Below are 24113 nucleotides of genomic sequence, written 5' to 3' on the forward strand. Positions count from 1 at the left end.
ACAGTGACAATTCAGACATTTATATATTTTAAAGTAGATCACTTTAAAATGATATTTCCAATATTGCTGAGTTGCGTTCCTGGGACGACTTTATTGTAAGATTACATGAAATCAACTTTAACTTTTTTAAAAATTATAGCATTTGATTTGTCTTTAAAAAGGCAACCACATGCCACGATGACAATAAAATTCTTGTGTTAGTAATTCTATAGTAAATCATGAGGAAAATATGACGTAAGTATATACTAGGAGTTAGTAACGATATACAGAATAATCAAATTGCATAGACTGATGATGACGAATGAAAGTCTTTGCTTTCTTCAACTCGTCAATAAGCATTTTTTCCTGATAATTGCGAATTAGTATTGCAATACACAATGTTACGATGATATTGTATTGCTATAAAATTTGCAGCTGTTTCAACAGGTTTATTTTCTATAATTTGCTTTTAAGCGTAAAAATTTTTATAAAGTAAAATATTATTGATATTATATGTTATTTTTTAATCAACATGAAATATATGGACACTTCCAATGTTGCTACGAAGATTTTTTTTCTTACGTTTGTCAGCTATAAATTACCTCTCCTTCAAACCAGAAGCGTTAAGATAAATTCGTACTATTCCACCTTAAAGTTCCAAATCTTGAAATATTTCGTTACGGAATGGTGCTTGCAATTTCATGTTAATTTAATTCTCAAAAGAGTTGTGACCGCTCCTGAATGCGCATCCTATTTGCCACTACGGGCCAAAGAAAAAAAAAATCAGAATTACACAGAGATGGATTTATGAAATTACGAGTTTTTAAATATTTAAATATATTTATTGTTAATTTTATCCTTTTTTATCCTAATTTTAATTACTGCATGTGTTTTCACGATACATTTATTTTTTTTAGAACTGTTCAATATTCTTTGTCACATATTATATGCATTTCTTTTTCATAGGAATTTTTTGGTTACACAACTCGCTACTAGCTTTCTTCCATTTCATCCATCTTAGTTTAATTTGACTGCTTGCAATGTAATTATTTTTCTGGTACTTTGTCGTACTGATTCAACATATCTCAAACGATTACTTTTTAGAATCATGTTATCATTTATCAAACACTTAACACTTGATATGTTTGTGCCACGATACATTTTAAATCTTTTTCATTAACGGCATGCCGTTAGTCTTCTACTTTTCTTTATCATTTTCATATGCTAGCTCTATGACTTGTGTTTACTAGGTAATATTAAGTCTTATTTGTGATTCCAAAGAACAGGGATCTTACCATCTTTTCCATAGCTCTTACTGGGAGCCTTCTTCCGTTTGATGTCAATCCCTTACATTTTTTTAATTCTATCTTCTCCCATTCTCATTATACATTGATTTCAATTTTCTTCTTTGTTCTCTTCTTTACCCCACACACCTGGGGTAACATGTTGATTTTTTCAGACACATTGTGGCCTAGAAGAAATAGAGCATGTTCCAGAATACTTGGTTACAGCAGATTTTGAGGTAATTGATAATGAAATGTTACAAGATAAAAAGAAAAGACACCAGGAAAAGGAGAGGAAGGAAAATAAAAGAAGGGAACTGAAAGAGAAATGGAAAGAGTATGTTAAAAAAGGAAAATCAAATGAAACGTCCATGTGATAGACGGAAAAAATGTTATCAAAAATTCACTGAAGAACAAAGAAAAATATTGTTTGAAGGTTTTTATAATTTATCAAGAGATGGACAAGATCAGTATAAAGCAGAAACCGTCAAAGAAACGACAAAAGGAAGCACAAGAATTAGAAAGGAAAGTGAAAAGTCTGACGGCATTAGCCGGAATAAATTTACTAGAAGTTATTTTTTCTGAGTCTATTGAAATATGTCAAGCGATGTATATTCAAACGTTTGATGTAACTTTAAAAAAATAAGGACAATTGTCGAGTAAAAAGAACTAGTCAATCTAATATCTGCCCAATGGATGGCAGAGGAAAGCATTCCAAACATTATAAAATCCAGGAAGATAGAAAAGATGTGATTAGGAAGCATATCAATAGTTTTCCAGATTATAATAGCCACTATTCCCGGGAACGTACTTCCAAAAAATACCTATGTCCTGATCTTTCAGTGAAACAAATGTATCGACTTTATCGTGAATATTGCAGAAATAATAATATAAACCATGAAAAGGAGTCAATGTATAGAAAAATATTTAATAAAGAATTTAATCTTTCTTTTCACGGACCTGCAAATGACACTTGTGCTAAGTGTGACCAATTTAATGTTAGTCTAAGAAGAGTGGAAAATAAGCAAATAACTAAAGAAGAAGAAGAGGAACAGGGAAAGCTTTTACTTAAGACGGAAAACATTTAGATTTAGCTGAGACTGCTTATAAGCAAAAGTCGTTAGACAAAGAACGAAGCAAAATAGACCAAACATTTGTGGTTTCTTCTTTTGACTTAGAAAAATGTCTACCAACCCCATACCTCCGGAACGGTGTTTCGTTTTATAAAAGGCAACTATGGACCTACAACTTAACAGTGTTTGCGACTACTACAGCAGGCAATGTGGGAATTTGTTTCCTATGGAACAAGACAGTGGCTGGTCGTGGTGGTCAAGAAATAGCTTCATGTATAAGAAAATTCATTTTGTCGCTACCAATAGAAATAGAAATGCTTCATTTGTACAGTGATTCTTGTTCTGGCCAAAACAGAAACATTTTTGCGTCCACAATGATATTGTTAGTGATGCGTGAGATGACGAAAAAAGGAAAAAGTTTGAAAGAGATACATAATAAATTTATGGAACCTGGCCACACCCATATGGAGACCAACACAATTCATGCAGCCATAGACACAGCTAAGAAAAAGACAACATCTGAAATTGAAGTTTCACATGATTGGAGTTATTTCATAAAAAGTGTACGGAAGACTGCTACGCTTTAAGTTGCAGAGATGGAACACAAAGATTTTTTAAATTTTATTAGCACACTATCAGGAAAATTAGTACATCGTAAAAGGAATGATGATGGAGAAGCTGTACCGTGGATGCAAATAAAGTGTTTAAAATACACCCAAGAACATGAGTTCCAATGCTTTTACAAAAAAAGTTTTGGAGATGATGAAGCTTTTAAAAAAAATTATATAATGAGGGGTTCTACTAGAAATCTAAAAAACGAAATTCACGTTACAGAACCTATTAATTCAGAACCTTTGCCTCTAGGCGACATTAAAGTAAAAAATTTGTAGGATTTACTACCTTACATTAGTGAATACAAGAGGCCATTTTATCAAAATCTTCAAATATCAAATGACATCGATGCTGACACTATTTCAGTTCCAAACGCCAACGACGAAGATAAGGTTTAATTTAATTGCTTTTGTATTTTGTATGTTAAAAAATAAAGAGTTTTCTTTCAAATCATATTGTTTTACTGCTCTGTTGCAGGACCAATGTCCCTATCTGGCAAAATCTGCACAAGGCCAATGTCCATGTTTTTCTAGGTATAAAGAAAAATAATAAAATAGTATTCAGTGCAATGAAGCTTAGCATTATGTTAATACATATTTTAAAAAACCCCACAATATTTTATAAACTGATTAGATATTTGAATAAACAACGTATTCCAAACCTGTTAACCCAATTTTCTCCAAACAGTAAAAATGGACATTAGCCCTTTTTCTATTAAGGTACAGATATAGCGGTCGCGGAACTCGGCGTAACGCAAAATTCACAATTAAAAAATAATGCGTTACAAGAAAGTTATGGATAAAAACTTTTCGGAGTCTTGTAAATTGGAGGTCTAGATTTAATTGGACGACTGCTAAACTTGAAAATATTAATTTTTTACTGAGTTATCGAGCTTTGAAAATGGCCGTTTCGCGTTTGTTTTCAGAATTAAATTGTTTATAACTCGAAAATAATGCATTTTTGAGAAAAGTTTCTAAAAACCTTTTTGGTTTGGAATGAACCAGCTAACCTAAAAGAACTTTTTCCGGACAAAAAAATTAACTTTTACAATTTGTTTAAAAAATTTTTTTTAAATAATTGTTGACCATTATTTTCTTTGGTCAACATGCACTTTTGCTATATAGGAAATGATTTCAAGTAAGATTGTACAAAAATATGTAATAAAAATATTTTTCTCAGCCAGTGCACGCATACTACCCGGACTAATGTAAGTATTCTAACATAATAAACTGACCTACCTAATGTGGTTAAGTCAGCCACCTTATTATATTCCCAAACATAAAACAACAAGACAAGATTTAAAATTCTTACGAAGTATTTTAAATGTCTTAAATTAGCTCAGTCCGTTTCTGCCTCTCGAACAAATATCCAAAACTTGTTTAACTTTCCTTATGATGTGTGTAACTATGTGTCCCAAGCGTTATTAAATTACTAAGGAAGTCTGTTTCGTATTCAGACTAATTTCTCAAGTTTATGATACAGTAATAGTAGATACATAAGCTGTGGAGACAGAGATAATTTTGTTAGAAGGTAACTACTCCCCCACAATCGTTATTTATTGCCGGAGACTTGGGAAATTTCTTGCCTTTATGCTGCTATTTTTCCGACATACTAGGAGTTTTCGAATAAAGCTGGTGGAACTCAAGTTGGGGACTCAAATTCATTATGTTATATGTCTTATGACAAAATTACCACATCGTATAATTTTCCAGAATGTTTTTGTTCGCAAAACTTTGGAATGGATTTTAAATTTTAACCATATAATAATTAGAACAACAAAAAACAAAGTACATAATTTATAAATTATATTTTTTAATAAATTTTTTTCTTTCAACATTGTCTGACATGTATGTAAATAAACCACAGTTGATTGTGATACGTAGGTATTATATTTCATATTCGTTTTGACGTATCGATTTTCAATCTGAATATTGTTTTCAAAAATTTTTAAATTAAAAAATTCTTAGAATAAAACTGTCAATGTTTATAAATAGGCGCTGGGTGCATACTCGCCGATCTCACAACGTACGGCATAGGAAAATAAATACGAAACTCCGATAGGTCCTAATTTAAACGTCATTTACGAGTCACCCTGACCTGAAATTTTTACGTTTTATGTTTTGTTCATTTTTATTTTCTATTTATATTGAAATAGTACTTAGAATTTTAAAAAACTGTGCACTCAATAGAACATTGGCTTTTAATCTCGCACAATTAATGGATTTTATCATTACTCGTTATGAACTGTACTTGAAACAGAGAGAAACAGATTTTAGCAATGGAAGGTATTCTAGATCTCTCCTCTCTTGACAAAATGCTTCGATTTAAAAGTAGGAATGACTTTTTTGTAAAGAAGTAATTTATTACACCAGACGTATATAAAGTTAAAAGTTTACAGCAAGAGCAAACAGTACACATCATTAGAGGAGTTTGTACCTGTACCTGTATGTTAACAAGGCACTTCAAAAAAAATATGTAATATTCTCACTTCAAAATGATATAAAAACTGCATACAATTTGGTGCATATAATTACCAAGAGGGATAAGCTATATATAGCTAATGGTATTCGGTCACCACCAGAATGGTTTTGCTCATTGGAAAAGAGTTTAGACAACAATATGCAAACACTTTCAGAAATATCTGGGACGCAGAAATATAATGTATCACTTGCAGAAGATCATGGAAACGATGCTGTTTCTGAAAAACCTCAAACTCTTTCTGACCAAGAATTAACCCAATTAGAAACTGTCTGCCTGAAAAAAACAAATGGAGTAAAAGTAAAGCGGCTGGATCTCTTAATGACACAATCTGGAAGAACAAACACCTAAGACAAGACACAAAAACAAGAATCTATAAAGCAGCAATTGGACCTATAATAACTTACACAGCGGAGACAAGACCTGATACATCTAAAACGAGACGACTACTAGAAACCAGAGATGAAAATACTCCGACGAATATCAGGGAAAATCTGTTAGATAGAGAGAGAAGCAAAAACATAAAAAGAGTATGCGATATAAAAGACATAAATGTATGGATGACAAAACGGAAACAGAAGTGGAACAAACACATTAGTAGAATGGCAGAAGATAGGATAGTACGAATAGCATGAGATAAGTCACCAAATTGACGAAGAAGTATTGGCAGATCAAGAAAAAGATTGTGCAATGATATAAACAATTTAGGAGACTAATATTAAAGAAGAAACAGGCTTTAAAGCCTACATACAAGAAGTAAGAAGAAGAAGAAGAAGATTTCTACTTCGGAAATACCTTCTACCTCAAGGGCATATTTTAAACCAGATCACTAATATTTGAAATGGAATAACAAAAAACTCATTTCCATTATTTTTATATGACATAAAATCATTACAAAATGCAAGAGTAAAATTTGAACCACCAAAGCCAGTAAGAGATTTACCACAATGCCATGGATGTCAAAGATATGGTCATACGAAGAACTTCTGTATCAGGAAATCCAGATGTGTAAAATGTGCGTTAAGCCATCCAACAAAAAAATGCACACAGAAAACTCAGAACAGGAAATGTCATATGTGTCTTTGTAGTGGTAATCACCTTGCCTACTACAGAAGGTACACTATATGCAACCGCAGAAAGAAAAATAGCTATCGCTTAGGAAGAAGGAATCCGAACAAAGCGCAAAAAGGTCATCCCAAAATTATATAGTGCCAGGTGTCACATATAGTCAAGCCGCAAGTAATAATCAACAACTGAACAAAACTACTACAGAACCAACCTACATACAAGAGGTAAAACAAATTATGAAGAGTCCGATGAAGCAGATGAGCATCATGCTCAACCTTTTTACCACCGTCGTAGCCAAGATAAAGTGATGGCCGACAAAAAAAAACTGCTCAACACAAACATGAACTTAGTATATATTATTGGTAAGTCATAAAATTAATCTTATACTAATATCAGAAACGTACTTCACAAAAAAGAACGTCTTACTATACCATGCATACTGATGGAACCACGATGGCACTGCAGTCATTATTAAAAACAAAATCAAACATCATCTCGCAAAAGAATACATACAAGCCACAAATATAGTTGTAGAAGACTGGACAGGCTCCATTACTTTCTCTGCTGTTTATTGCCCTCCAAAGCATAAAATAACAAAAGAAGACTTTAAAGAGTTCTTCGACAAATCTAGCAAGCGATTCATTTGTGGTGGTAACTATAATGCCAGGGGGGGTTCTAGACTAGATACGACCCGAGGAAGAGAGCTATACAAAACAATAAACAACAATAATTAAGAAGTAGTAACAACACGAGAAACAACGTACTGTCCAATCGATTTAAATAAGTCATGTTCTGATTTATCTTTCGATCATTGGCCAGTTATTTTAATACACTAAATAATTACTAAATACAAAGTTCTTAACAGGGAAAAACCATGTAAACATAGTGTAGAACACTTTAACTCAGTCATACAACAAGATACCTGGGACTCAACAACACCCAGCAACAATTAAATGAAGAGTAAATACACTTCGATATCTAGAACAGAGAAAGTAATCCAGAAAAGAAAACTCAGAAAACAGTGGCAAGCAACTAGATCGCCACAAACAAAAACGCAGCTTAACAATGCTATAAAAAAGCTAAAAGAAATGATGGCAACAGAAAAAAATTATATTTTATATTTATTAATTCATATAAGCTGCACAAAGCTTAATTTTTTTTAATCAGTTTGGAAATATGTGCATTTTGTTATCCGATACTACTTTTTGCTTCTAGTAGCCATCTATTCTCCATCAATCAAGGAAGAAAAGAGGAATCAGGCAAGAAGATACGTTATCTTCCAAACACTTTTTTTCGCAGTTCTGGAAAATCCTTTCAAAAAATTTGAGTGGGATGCCAAAGGAATCAATGTCGACAGCGAAATGCGCTGCTACCTACTATCTGCGGATGACATTGTTCTGATAACATATAACTTAAAAGTGATTGGAGCTATGCTTACTGAGTTAGATGCCGTTTGTTATGAAGTTTGAACATAAATTTTAAAAAGACGCAATACATGACAAATCTGGTACCAAGCGAAAATCCAAATGTCGACTGCAACAAAATAGGATAAGTTCATAAATATAAATACTTAAGTCATAACATCCAAATTTCCAAATTATTTGAAACAGAAGACATTCGACCTGCTTTCAGTCATGACTTAGCGCCGAATCACTTTCCTTAACCCAGGCTACAGTTACCAAACTCAGAGTAGCCCAAAAACGAATGGAACGCTTGCTACTTGAACTAACTCTCAGAGAAAGATTTACAAACAAAGAAATAAGAAGACCGACGAAACTGAAAGAAATTGGGGAAGACCTATTTTTAACTTTGGACGCAGAACGCTGAATGATAATGATAATACTTAGGTCTCTTGTATCAAGGCATTAAACTTTCTCATAGCAACAGTAAGTTGCTGTAGACTGAGATCAGTAACTTATTTCTAACTTCTCTTCTGGACTATCTCTTCTTTTTTCGTATTTATTTTATCATGCGTTGAAACGAAACCTTCGCAATCAAACCCTTAAAATAATTCAGAATAGAAGAAATATTTGTCAAAGTATTGTTCGTACTGAAAAGGAAAAAGAGAGTTTATGAAACCTCAATAACGAAATAAGATGAAGATGCAAGGCTGATAAACAACAATACGATTGCAATATACATGTAAAGAAATTGAGAGCCACGGTCAAAACAATAAGCCGAGAGATCTATTTAGAATATTACGCTAGATAACAAGAGACTTTAAAGTCAGAACTTGGGCCGTTTAAGACCACACAGAAACCCTGAAAACCAACAGAGAACGCATAGAAGATACATGGAGATTATATTACCGGACCTATATAGAAATAATCAACGCTAGGAACTTATTCACCAAACCCTTGAAGAAATCTAAGTATAACCTAATATAATCAAGAATGAAGTAAGACTGGCGATCAGTAAACGTAAGTATAACAAGGCACGAGGTCCAAATATGATAACAGCAGAAATGAAATTGAGTCACTTGTTCTGTAACAAAATATGGCATTCCGAGCAATGACCTGACGACTTGACAACATTTACAATAATGTCAATACTTAAAAGGGGAGCTTCTATAAATACGACAATAATTGAAAAATCTCCTTATGTCACATACCAGCAAGATAGTGCTATAAGTAAATAATTAATTAGACTAAAAATTTTGCTACAAAGGCAAATAACCCAAGAGCAAACTGGATTTAAAAAAGGTAGAAGTACTCCAGAACACCTTCTGAACATAAGACAAATAATAGAAAAATCTAGGGAATTCAATATTCCAGTATAAATTTGTTTCACAGATTATCGGAAAGCGTTGAACAAGGTCAAATGGCAACACTTATGGCAGATACGGCAGATACCAAAAGAAATAAGCGTACCACAATACCTAATTTCGCTTATACCTGAACTATACAAACACACTACCGGAACAGTTAAAGTACTTGTTACACTCTCAAATGAATTTTATCCAGAACAAGATATCAGATAAGGATGTAAATAAATTGCAAAGGGGATCTTAATAAATGACCGAAAAATAAACAGCCTAAGTGTTGCAGATGACACAGCCCTTCTTGCAAATAGCCAAGAAGAGTTGATCTCATACGACTGGTTAAAAACGAAAGTAAAATATTTGGTCTGCAGTTAAATATATTAAAGACGAAGATCATGATAGTGGATAGACTACATAACACTCATCCACACATAACCACGATTGACCTGTTGAAATTGTGAGCTCATACTTATATTAGTGATCCTTGATTACGAATACAGGGTCACTACAGGAAGAAACAAAACGTAGATGTGATTTAGCAAAAGTCGCAGTAGAAAAGATGGCCTAAATTTTACGAACTTTAAAAATAAGATTGATCAACTGCTTAATATTCCCAATACAGACGAATCACGTATTTCAGAAACCCCAAAAATCACAAATTTATGAAATTACAGTTTTCTGTAATTTTTATTAGTATATAGGTATACGCATTTAACAATAAACAGAAACCCCAAAACTCACTAAATTTATATACATTTGTTGCCAGTTGAAAATTTCATGTATTGCAGAAACGCCAAAACTCCAGGAATTTTGGTGTTTCTAAAATATAATATTTGAACACACTGATTTTTGACATAACAGGAGGTTTTCAGTTTGTTAGGTTATACACATTATTTGTAATTTCTACATATTGTTAGTTATTATTACAGTAAAAATTAATAATAATTTAAGTAATGGAAATTGAAAATGAGTCTTCAACGCGCAAAAAAAAGCGTGGAATACGTAATATCAGTGAATATAAAAGAGAAGATATTAAAAACTCTAGAGTTTTTCTAGCTAGCTAGCTAAACAATATCTAATATTTTATTATCGTAATTTTAATGATACTGAAAACCAGCTGATATTTCTTGCAAGCCTGATAGACTAGCTTCTTTTGAATATATAATTCAGGGACCAACAGGTACAAATAAAATCTGTAGAAAAGCATTTATTACCATTTTTGGCATTACCAATGATCGGTTGAGTCGCTTAACTAGGCTAACACGAGAGGGTCAAGTTGCTATAGATAAACGAGATAAAAATCAATCTGGCAATGCGAAGTCAGGACTTGTTATAGTTTCAATCATACAACATATTGCTTCGTTTCCGGTCAAAACTGCCCATTATACTAGTAGAGAATATAGGTATCTAAATGAAAAATTAAATATTTTTATAATGTATAAGTTGTTTAAACAGGTTCACTCAGAACAAAACGTTAAATATTCATATTATAAAAAGATTTTTAACGAACAATTTTCATTATCTTTCGGTCGCCCACAAGTCGACACCTGCTCTACATGTGAAGAGTTATAAACTAAAATAAAAAGTAAATTCTTAAATGAAACAGCAAAAAGAGTGGCACTGGCAAAAAAAACTGTTCATAAGAAACGGGCAAACAAATTTTATAACAAACTTAATACCATTTTAGAACTTTGTAACGTAGATGATAATGTAGGTGGTATTTGTATTGATTATATGCAAAACCTGCAACTACCGGTTATTCGTGTCCAGGAAATATTCTATTTAAGACAACTTACTGTTAATGTTGTATGTATTCATAATCTGAAAGATGATAAGGTAAAATTCTATGTGTATCATGATAACATATAACCGTCCTGATAACATATTGAACTTTAAAGGATGGTGGCCCAAGTATTTTAAAAAGACAATACTCTCCAATGAATCTTTGGACAGAAATATTCCAAGAGATTAAACAATTGCTTTTAAAATATCCAACTTTTGACACTTTATTCATTCGAGTGATGGAATTGTTATTACAAAAGAGTACATAGATGTCTTGATAGATCATTCTTTTCGGCTACGAAATAGCAACAAGGATGTTATTACTTTCACTAAAAGAAAAGCGTACACCAAAGGACATACTCCTATTAATATCAAGAAGATGCAAGACTTGAGAAAACTGGAAAGTATCTACCAGATAATGAAGAAGTCAAGGACTTGTACGGAGAAATTTTTAATTTGCCAACATGCGAGTGAGATTCAAATGAAATAATACAACCAGATGAGTGATTACTACTGATATATTATTCTGTATGCCCATATTTTTGAATAAATGTTTATATAAAATATGTTTTCTTATTTTTACATCCTTGAAAAATGTGTATATTTCAAAAACCCCAAAAATCCACAAAAGTAAAAAAGAAAAAAAAAACATATATAAAGCTAAAATTCACCACTTATGCAAGCTGAATAAAACACATTAATTTCATAATTTTATTACAAAAGCACAACATGTTTTTTAAAATATTTCATGAAATAAGGTTTTTTCTAATTTCTCAACATTTTATAAAAATGGAATTATGGGGTTTCTGAAATATATAATTCAGACATAAGGATGTGAATCTTGGACAATACAACATGCGGAAAGAAGAAAGATAAATGGCGTTGAAATTTTACGTTGGGGAAGAATGTTACGAATTCAGTGAACCGATTTCCAAACAAATAATTCAATTTTAATGTAGGTAAAGAGAAATATCAATAAGACTCACTCACAATCAATTTATTCTACCACCGAGGACCGGTTTCGCATACTATAATTTTCTATGCATCCTCAAGTCAATGGTACATGGCAAACTACCGTTGACCTGAGGATGCATAGAAACTTATAGTATGCGAAACTGGTCATCGGTGATAGAATAAATTGATTGTAAGTAATTACTATTTAATTTATCTTTACCAAACTTGAAATGGAATCACACAAGCAACATATTCAAGATTTCAAAATTCAAATTTAACTGAACTAAAGGTCAGCAAACGACTCTCCACAAAAGTCCATCTTCATCAAATAAAATAAGTATCTCTAACGATTAAAATACTTTGGACTTGTTATAAGAGCAGACACAGAAAACATGCAAAGACTTTTTATCCAAGGAAAGGCAGAAGGCCCAAGATCACGAGGAAGATCCTAACAAGATGGATCGATTAGATTACAGGAATATGCAAAAGGCCTAGGCATAGTGTCAAAAGAAATTACTTAGAACCCTATAGCTTAAAACAAGTGACCAAAGACAGATCTTTGGAGGCAGACAATACACGACATCACGATGACCACTACACTACCTCCAGGGGGTCAGGACTGAAGAAAAAATTAAAACGAAATGATGTCAAGCATAGTGTATATCGTTTCGAGGCTCTAATGCCCTAAAAATTTGTCAGGTCTCTAGGCAATTTATTAGATAACGGTTTTTGTCTCTGTGACGTTCAATTCTTAAAAACTACGACGTTACGTCTAATGATTAAGGAGCGCAATAGTCGCAGCACAAATATCATCTTATAATAAGTCGATTGTGGTGAGGCTGAGGCAATTGTGTGTAAGTGTGAGCATATGTCATGTGCATGACGTTCCCTATTAGCCATTAAGATACGCTAAGATATTGTTGATTCAATACAATACCATTTACAATAATTTCCATCTTAGTCAAGAAGGAAACAATTCCCAGTTCAGAATTTTGGAATGGTTCTTAGTTGACGTTTAGTCGACGAAGAGAGTTAGACCTTTACCGCATCGTCTTTGATAATGGCTTCCGCAATACGGAGTCGCATATAAAATGCACTAGTAGAAATAATTCCAGGCCAGGGTCTGTAAACCCGTTATGTTTCTAATTAAAATTGTCTGCGAAAATTGTGGTGAGAACAATCTAAACTTTCTTTTTAAATGCCTAAAAAGTCGTTTAAAAATAGACTGGACAAAAAATTTAAATTTCAATTATTTTCGTATAAAATTTCCCTTTGGTGTTGTATAAAATTCAGCAAAGTTGACGAGTAGTCATTGCAGAAAAAACAAAGAGAAAGACGCAAAAGAGCAGGCATCACTACGTGAACATATTTCCTGAAGAAAAAGAAAGATATATCGGCCGATGGCGGTGGAACGCTAGCGTGGTGCGGCGGCGGTGCTCAAAGCTGTGAACGTGCGTCCTACTCAAACTCAAAGCGACAAAGTTTTCGCTAAAGAAAAGCTTTCGGGAATTATTACGGGACAACATACAAAAATCTTTATATTAATCTTTCCATAGCGTTTGGAGAATTTTATAATAGCAAATAATTGCAGGTGGCATTAGGATAACAAAAAATAAGAAGATAAAACTTGTTCATATAGTGAAATCGTAAAATACGAATAAATTTAGGCAGTATTGTATTGATGAATTTTATTATGGATACAGCAGATTCGTTCAGGCATGCTTCAGTATTTCAGGAACATTAATAAAAAAATTAAATATTTAAAAATTAATAAAAACATCGATTTGTTTTCATCCTTTTGTTGTCGTTTGTATAAAGTCGTAATAACCTCCTGCCTCTAGTAATGTTTTTTTTATAAATTTAATATTTTTAGCTTTCAGACTTTCGTAAGGAAGTTTAAAAAGTATTTGAAAAAATGTTTAAAAGAATCTTAATTCTAAAATATTGATTTTATTAATGTCCTACATAAAGGACAGATGTAGGTTGTTGATCTTTTAAATAAAAAATAATGTCCTTCTCATAGGACTCTGGTTGCCTATATTACAAGATTAGTAAAGGTAAAAAAATGAAAAAAAAATTAAAGAAGTTAATATGTCTTTTATTTTTGAGACTACAAAAACAAGATTCATTCTTATAACCAAAAAATGTACATTCTATAAATGTTTGAAATAATAAAAATATAAAATTTATGCATTTTCGTGAAAATCACTAAAACGTCTTGCAGTTGTAAAACGTAAGAAAATTGAACATTTTTTGCAAAATATTGTTGTTTTCATGGAGTAGCCATCTTTTCTGCATCTGTTTTGTTTAGGGGTATAATCTGGCATGTGTATTGCTTTTTGTTGCCTTCGTATAACTGATGGTAAAGGGGTAATAGGCGTTCTTCTATGTTTATGTTTAGGCATTAATTGAATTATGTTTTTCATCGCTATCGCAATCGTCCATATCATTTTGTTCAATTAGTTTCCCTCCCAATTTTATTTTATAGTATCTCAATTGCCAAATATTTTTACTGCCTTTACTTCTTTCACGCTCTCTATATTGAAGCCAAGCGTTGACAACTGCTAAATCTATGAAGTGGCAAATAACCTGTATTGTCCATTTTTTGTTACGACTACGCGACAGACAAACGGCAAGCATACGATCTACTAAATCCACTACACCCATATTTTTATTATACTTCTTAATTACTTCTAGCCGGCAAACTTGTTCATAGAGTTTTTTTTGACCACCGCTTACAATAATCTATATTCCCCGAGGAAAAAATAGTAGATAACACTATTACTGGTTTGTTGTCCATTCACCGTGTGATGGCCATTTTGCCATCATCTCTGTTTTTGATTTCATAAGTACCCTTTAAAGATTTTGAAAAAAGTTTTTCTGGTTGCATGAAACAACCTTTAGGGATCCGTTTCTTCATAATATCCACGAGATATAAAATCCACGAGACAATAATTTGGTACAAAGCTTTGTGGTAGTAAAATATCGGTCAAAGTATATTTTATGCCCTGGTACCAGTGATCTTACTAGATACAATACAGCTGACTCTCCTAATCCAAAACCATCACTAGATAATTGTGGAAATGTTGAATCCCCTTTATATATATATTTATATCACATACAATTCCTTGTGGAGTGGCCAGAACAAAACCTTTTAACCCTACAGGATTTGGTTTATTGGGACAATACCGACGAATTGGACATCTATGGGAGAATGGAATAATCATTTCGTCGATATTAAATAATTCAGTGGGTTTTTGAGCGTGACAACCTTCATATATCCTATCAAATAAAGGCCTTATTTTCCAAATCTTATCGCGTCTTTGTTCCACATTTGGAATCAAAAACTACTTTTAATGAAGTTCTGATGGCATAAAAGCGTTGACGGCTCATTGCTCCTACAACCATTGGGATTCTCCATTTTTCCGCCCAATACATGTCTATTTGTGGATACTGCAAATTTGACATTACCATCGTAATGCCGATAAAAACTTAAAGATAACCCCAAAGTTTTTCCTTTATTTAAAATAGCGGTTCTATTAGTGGAATTCACTATTTCCAAAAGGATAGTATCATAAATATATTGATAAAAAATGCATCCCACTCCCAGGAGCCTACATCATTTAGTAAATATGCAGGCTGTAACAATGATGATACCTAAGGAGTAAATGTTAACACCATTTATCAGTTAAAGCGTAATTTTTATTAACTCTATATTGCATGCTTGTCGTTTGTGTAACTCTTCCCATGTTCCTTTTTCTTGCAATACGGCCACGGACTCGTTCATGTCCCCGTCCTCATCTTAAGGAATGTCTTCCTCGACCAGAAGAATGAGGTTGAGTTACAAAAGACGTATCCGAAATAGTTGGCAAAGATACACATCTAGAAACATCGCTGGAATCACTTTCTTCTACAATAGGCGAAATAGATCTAGATATATCTTCAGAATTTGTTCCTGCTTCATCAGAACTGGATGTGTCGTTTTTATTTTCGAAATCTGAAGCTGAAAAAGTCATCATTTGATGCATCTGAATTATTGAGCAACTCTAATAATTCCTCCTTTGATAATGCTTAAAATAAAAACTGTAACCAACAAATGTCCTATACGAAATACATAAAAAAATGTTAACGTAGAGTGTTTGCCACCGTATGCCTACATAAAGGATATAAACATTTTATCTGTTATTACTCATTATTTGCTTATTTTTTTGAAAAACTATACTGTTTACATTAATTTGCAACCTTTTAAGAACACATTGAATAAAAAATGTGCTGCAAATTATTTCTGATTAAATAAATATTTGAACATAGTACTTACCCTTTTTTCTCCAAACACGCTCACTACGACTGCTTTGTGTCATTGTCGCAAAATAAATGTAATTATACACGTGCTGCCGGTTTCGTAGTTTCAAAATATTCCAATAGAGTGTCACACAGGGATGTAAACTTAATACATTATTTTTAGGAGGCGCTACGAGAATTCAAATGTTATGTTCTATCAATAGTACATTTGCGGTATAAGATACGGCTGGTTAAAAATGTTTGAGTTTATAACCCTTGCTGCAAAATATCAATAAATACAAAAAAGGTGAGATACAAGCCTTTTTTTATTCAACGTTTTTCAACTACTTAGATTGCACCTAGGACCTTACGATTAGTCTAGAAAATTTTTATAATATAATAAAACAGTCCAAAAAGTCCAACCGGTCAAAGTTGACCGGCATTTGCGACGAAGTCATAAACAATAGGATGATAATGTTTCAACCATTACTTGTTCCTTGGTAAGTTTTTCTCAATAAAAACATTTTTGTCTTGAGAATATTTTTAACATATATTGAAGAAAATTGAATTTCAAAGTTTAAAATCGGTATACGTATAAAAAATGTATTTTCTCGGCTTTCAATGAAGTGATTTCCTTCATTCTGTTTTTAATCCAATATATGTAAAATAGTAACTTGAATAGACATCATCATCATTCTGGCTTTACAACCCTGCTTGAGTCCTAGCATCCTTAAGAATTTTTCTCCAGTCGTCCCTATCTATCGCCTTTCTCCGCCAAGCACGTATTCCCAAATTTCTCATGTATTCATCGATGTCATCAAGGAACCTTGTTCAGGGTCTTCCTCTTCTTCTCTGACCAATGGGTCTGTCAAGGAGCTCAGACGTCCTATCTTAATATGCTTTACGATATCAGGTTCCTGGTATATTGTATAGAGTTACAAGTTGTATCGTTTTCTCCACACTCCATTATCATTCACTGTATCATAGATTTGCCTTAGTACTTTTTTTTGAAACATTATTTCATTATTTTTTGTCCAGGTCTCTGAACCATATGTTAGGACTGTGCGTATTATTGTTTTGTAGAGTATTATGCAAATTCTGCGGGTTATCCCTGCGGTAGTATTATTTTCAGTTTTAAGGAGCGCTTCCAGGTATACAAATTTGTTCACTGCTTCGATGACGTCGTTTTTGATAAGAGGTCGTGATATTTGAGGTTGCGTGCTTATTTTCATATATTTTGTTTTGTTGGTGTTTATTATTAAACCCATTTTTGTACCTGATTTTTTAATGCATAGGCCATGATTTGCACTGATTTATTATATATTAAATCAATGGTTGTGATTTGTGATATACGTATTACTTTTTTCAGAGCCCGATTAAACAGTATACAGAACAGAGGGTCTCCCTGGTGCAGCCCGTTATTTGTTTTAAAAGGTTTAGACAGTTCCCCCTGAATTCGTACTCTACATTCAAAATTTTCAAGAGTTAGTTTTGTTAAATTTACCTTGTTTTCTTTTACTTTGTTCATTGCCTTGAACATTTCTCTTTTATTTACAGAGTCGTAGGCTGCTTTGTGGTCTATATTTATGTAATGAGTATCAGTGTCATATTCCAGTGTTTTTTCCAAAATTTGTTTCAGGGTTACAATCTGATCAATTGTCGATTTACCATCTCTGAAACCAGCCTGGTATTTTCCTACTATCCGTTCTGCATATGGTGCCATACGGTGACATAGTACTGTGGATCATATTTTATACGCTGCATTTAGAAGCGTAATTCCTCTGTGGTTAGAACATAAAAAATATGCCTTTTTACGTGTACGGTGCAATGTATTCCCATATTCCAATCATTGGGGAGGGATTTCTGTCCATAGTTCTTTTATAAGCTGCTGTAATGCCATTATGGTATCATGACCACCTTCTTTATATAGTTCAGCTGGGATCTATTCCAGGTGATTTGTTTCTGCTTAGCTTTTTAAATACATCTTTAACTTTAAAATCCTTGGTGGTAATCTCATTAATAATTCTTCAAACGAGTCTCATAATGTGTTTCTTGTATACACTCGAAATTTCTTTAACCTTTTTATGCAGTTCCAAGCTGCTCCCCTTTTCTTGTAGTGATTCGTTCTTTCAGCCAGCTTTCCTTTGCGATTTTAATTCTTGCCCTTATCGTACGTTGGATTTCCTTATATTTCTGTTGATTCTGATGTATTTTGTACTGTTTACATTGTTTAATTAGATCAAGTATTGTAACATAATTATATTTCTCCACTTTGGGCGCTACTGTAACAAATATAGTAGGCAGATCCCTTGGGACTATGTCCCTGATGTTATAAGATCTGTAGAGTAGTGTGAAGATAAGTTTGAAACTAAATTAAAATAAGAGTTGAAACTGAATGCAGTTAGGCTAGCTGGGTATGCTTGAGACTGGCCAGTTGATACTCAAGGTAGGGTTAGGCCTATTTGCATGCCCTGAGAAAACAGTAAAGAATAGAAAAGATGTATATTAACTAAGGAAATATAAGAATAACCAAAACGAACTAAGGGTAAGTACTGACAACAGGAATATATGAGAGAAGAATGATTTGGGCGCCAGGGAAGATGTTTACTGGACTCTTAGTCTAACAAACACTTCACCTAGTGACTTTATTGCTGCTGCTAACTATGTTTTCTGTAACTAGATATAACTTTATTAAAAAAAAGGTTGTTTAATAAAACAGATTATTACTTATAACCCAATTTAATAATAATAAAATAGAAAAACCTGTAAACCGTAATATACAATTTAACTTAAATACCCTATCATACAAAAAACCTATTGATCCCTATTTACAATATATTTACACACTCTAATATGCTAGAAAAGTAGGAACTTTTATTATGAAGTTTTATTCATGAATTAAAACAAAATTTACTACAACCAACCTATTTATATATATTAAAACAATTATTACCCTTCCCTATATTTAACACAATGTATCAGTTCGACAATTTCTAAGTTGATTCCAATCAGATAACCTGTAAATATATTTCAATTGGTCTGTTCAGAAAGGAACAGATCCAAGATGAATCAGTGACGTTACCAGTAGGGCTGTAAAAATACAAAATGGACCTTTGTGCACAAATGACCTTACAAAGTGTATTAAAATCCACCCCTACCCTGTTATTACTAATACATATATATATTTAAAATATTTAATGACACAAAAAAAATAAGCAAATGATATTAAGAAAAAAAATTGAATGTAAGATATATAATGATACGCAAATATGAATTATGAAAATTGACTAGGATTATTTTTAAGTTTTGGTTCGTTCACTCACTAAAGTTTAAACAATATTTAAGTAACTTATTTTTACGATATTACCAAACAGTAAAAAAAAAAACCTGTCTACTCTCAAGCCGAGAAGGTTCTTCTTCCGGACGCCTTACGCCGCCGGGACTCGTTCGGGTGAAAGCTGTAAGCCCACTGTTCTAGCACCAAACTGAACCGCTATTCCAATATTCGGGAAAAACCAAAAAAACTCCAAACTAAACTCAACTGAAAGCTATTACCCCAAATCCAAAATAATGTTTATTATATTGACTTTATATTCTTTCTTCCTCCAACGACTAAAATAAAATCAAAGAAGCTCTCATTAGCTTTATTCAGAGTTGATAAACCACAAGGCGGTTAGGACAAGAAAACTAGTCAGAAGATGATAATTAGTGAAGGTTTCGTACACTTTTTGTGACCTTGGAAAATTAATCGAAAACTATGTATTTAAAAAAAATGTTGGGAATTTACTATGAATATTTCACTGAAGAACTAAAATTTAACTTATCACGAATATATTATAGGCAAATAGTAATGAAGGATCTCCTTACATTACCGAATTGCTTGGATATTGATGAGAACGTGTACTTAGGAGAATTTCTAACAGAAAGAATTCTGAACGTGATTTGACTAATATAATTAAGGTAAAATTATTGAATAAATGATTTCAATATGAAACTAATAATGGTTAAAAAAAAAATGATGTACTTTAATTAAAATGAAACTCACCCAACGCAACAATATTTCAACAATTGAACCAAAATCTTCTTTTTCCAAAACTTCTAATATAAAAAAAACGCCTTCTTTAACTTAATATCACCTCTGAATAACTTAAAATTTCTTTTCTGATAACTTGAGCCACGTGCGTTGGTCGCTGGAGTATCAACCAATCGTTCTCTGCCTCGGTCAATGGTTCGATATCAAGTGAGTCTTACACTTTTAAAATCGTCGGCTTCCGTCAGTTCCAAGCTAAGCGGAAGCGACAGGTAAGCAGTTTGACCAATTGATAAACAATTGATAATACGATTACATGTATAGTTGGTTGTTACTTATCTTATCTATATCTTATCGTTATATTCTCCCTTTACTTGGAGAAAAAAAAATTGACCTAAGAACAATTTTTTTTTTCTGTGTAACTATAGATATTCAAGACCAATCATATACTGTGGGATCCATCACAGACGTGAACAAAATAGCCAATAATATAGCGTGTCCAGGACACCACACTAGCTAACATATGAAATGCACAGAATCTTCCATCCGTGACTGACATTCTAAAAACCAAAATTGTGTTCAAGTTGATTAAGTAGATTTAAATAAACCAAAAATTATTGTCAACAAGAACACTATACCAATCATATACATGAATACAAAACTTGCTAATATATAACCGAATATACCAAATAACTTCCACACATTTGCATTTAACTCGACCGATTATACTTAACCACAGATTATGAGTCATGCAAGAGGGGTAGTTCTAATATCCAATATACTAAATATGACACAAGCACTCATGCCTACAAGTTATAGTATGTTTATTAAAACCTTATACTAAATAACTAATAAAAATACAAATCTTCAAAATAATTGACGAATGGGATGAACGATACAAAATTGATCCATCCATGGACATCAGATTTATTTTAGAGCATATCCAAGGTGAAGCAATCAGTAGATTTCGTAACCAATTCGCAATAAACCAAAATATGGACCGTAATATAAAACCACACTAGATATAAGAGTTACTGAGGAAAAATGATCGTAGCATGCATTTTATCCTAAATTGATCCGACAATGGACAACAGATTTATATTGGCATATCCAATGTGAAACAATCAGGCAAATTCATGGGTCATCACCACAATCTAATAATCATTATGCTCTATAGATGCTAAATATTTGGTACCATGAAACTGAACCATTGGAACGAAATAACAGACTAAGTGTCTGCAGCATATGTGAATTGATCTGATTCCAGTCATGAGTGGATAGGTATAATAAGGGATACTTAGACAGTATACAACATAATCAAGAATCTACTAACGACTCAACCTGACTAGGCCGAACATCCGGAAGAATCCCAAATCATCTTCCTAGGACTCCCTTTCGTGTCATTGAAGGTTACCAAATTCCAGACCACATTGTATCCCTATCAAGTTCCACAACCTACGATGGATTACACCCCAAATTAAGCTCATCATCTGTTATGCATCAGATTCAAGATAAGATCTACACAAGAATGACAAACTTATTGGAGTAAGGTATTCCAACACAAATATTAGTAATATATGAACTAATAGATGAACAGTTGAGTTTCACATATAAGAGTAATACAACAGGAAGAAAGTGTACCAAATTAAAGAACTGACATAACGAAATGGAGTTAACTAATTCTGGAATTCTCTAACTATAGCTGTAGCTACAACAGATTTATAAGAATAGCCAGAAAAAGCCAACCAAATATCACTAAATCATCGCTAATACAATACCTTAAGACATCATAAATGGATAACTCTTATAAACATTCAATCAAAGAAGTACTAGAGAACAAGAAAGTCAATTTCTTAAGAAACTGCAGATTAGGGTATGTTCACTAGTTACTTGTATCTATATAACAGAACATTGATCCTGACTCCTAATTACATATAAAAACAAAATGAGTTCCCAGGAAAGCTGATGCTAAACACAATATTCAATTGTTGAATACAAAAGATATATTCTAATAAGGCTGAGATCTAAGAGGTTACCATTTGTATCAGCACAACTAGATAATAAAGCTAAAAAGGGTAGACAATATATGTATAATAGAAGTGAGATTCAAATTAAGACTATGAAATCTGCTTCCTATCAGGTGCGCACTATTGATAGTAACACAAGTTTCGAACCCACGTATTTGCATAGCCATGCGAGGCAAACCAATTTCATAAGAAATGTTAGATACAAAAAAAAAATAACAAAAGGTTACATAATAATTCGGCGTAACTTTTATCTCAACTAACTTCATTGAATTTTTAACGAATGAAGTCTAACTTAGGAATCACACTGTATACTAAAATTGTATTATCTAAAACAAATGACGCGATAACTTCTTTAGACCAAATGCTAACTAATGTATCAAAGAATATTACTAAGTATTTTAATAATTTTCCTGTAGGAACTACCAAAAACAACCTCAGGATCAAATAAACAAAATCTACACATATACATGTATTTATGTATACCAATATGCAGCAATGACACATATAAACATAATAAGGTACGAAGAGTTGACAGTTCTACACCAGTTTGATTTACCAAAAAAAATTTTGCTGTACCTACTTCAATATTATAACTAATAACAACAAAGCTAAATTTAGTATGGGAAGCTAAAACTATTATATAATAGATAAACCATATTGTCTATCTGGTGACTAAAATCAAAATCCAATCATTTACCTATTCATTAAAAAATCAAGTATTACCAAAATTTAGAAAGAGGAATTAACCTAATCAATCCTGTCAGGTTAATCTTCTTCTGACGATGAAGAGTCTAAGTCATTGACAGTGTTATCTGGTAATTAGTCCTTTATATGAAATCGACCAAGACGTTTGTTGGACAAACTATCTTTCAATTCATATATTAAAGGAGATATTACTTTACTGACAATACATGGGACGTATTTTTGACAAAATTTGGCAGAAACAGCATCACCTTTACTAGACTTAACAAAATTACGTTTTAATACCCGATCACCAACAAAGAATCGCAAATCTCTTTTCCTCAAGTTATACTGACCCTGTGACTTAAGGTAAGAAGTTTTTAATTTCTTCCTGATGTCTGCAAATATTGGAGGTAGAGTCTGTATATCATCTAAACGATGAAGTTTATCTGATATTTGAGGTAGATTTGTGGAATTTCCTGAAACTAAACCAAAATAATCACCAGATAAGGCAACATTTCGACCAAAATTTAAATAAGCTGGGGAACACTGCGTAACTTCATGGACAGAAGTTCTTATGGCTTGAGCTATGGAGTGAATATATTGATCCCAAGCTCTGTGGTCTTGGTATGTATATGATCTTAGGGCTGTAACAATACTGCGGTTTACACGCTCACTATGATTAGCTTGCGGATGGTACGCAGCGTTATAAAAGATCTTCTGAACTTTGTATTTAGTTAGAAGGTCTTTAAAAGCCTTAGCTACAAATTGAGGACCATTGTCACAAGAGACAATTTGGGGAACACCAAATAACAAAAAGACTTGCTCCTCCAAATATTTCACAATGGCAGGAACTGTGGCATTACGAAGAGGAAAAACTAATGGAAATTTAGTGAAGTAATCCACGACCACCAAACAATAGGTATTGCCCTTATAACTACGAGGGTATGGTCCAATTAAATCCATAGATACCATCTGCCATGGGAAGTCAATGTTCCTAAAAGAACCCATTAATCCAGCTTGTGGCTTATTACTTGGCTTGCATGTAGCGCAAACTTTGCATCTAGAAATATATTTCTTAATACAGTTGCGCATACCAGGCCA

The sequence above is a fragment of the Diabrotica undecimpunctata genome, chromosome 4 (genome assembly GCF_040954645.1).
Source record: "Diabrotica undecimpunctata isolate CICGRU chromosome 4, icDiaUnde3, whole genome shotgun sequence".
Classification (NCBI taxonomy): Eukaryota; Metazoa; Arthropoda; class Insecta; order Coleoptera; family Chrysomelidae; genus Diabrotica; species Diabrotica undecimpunctata.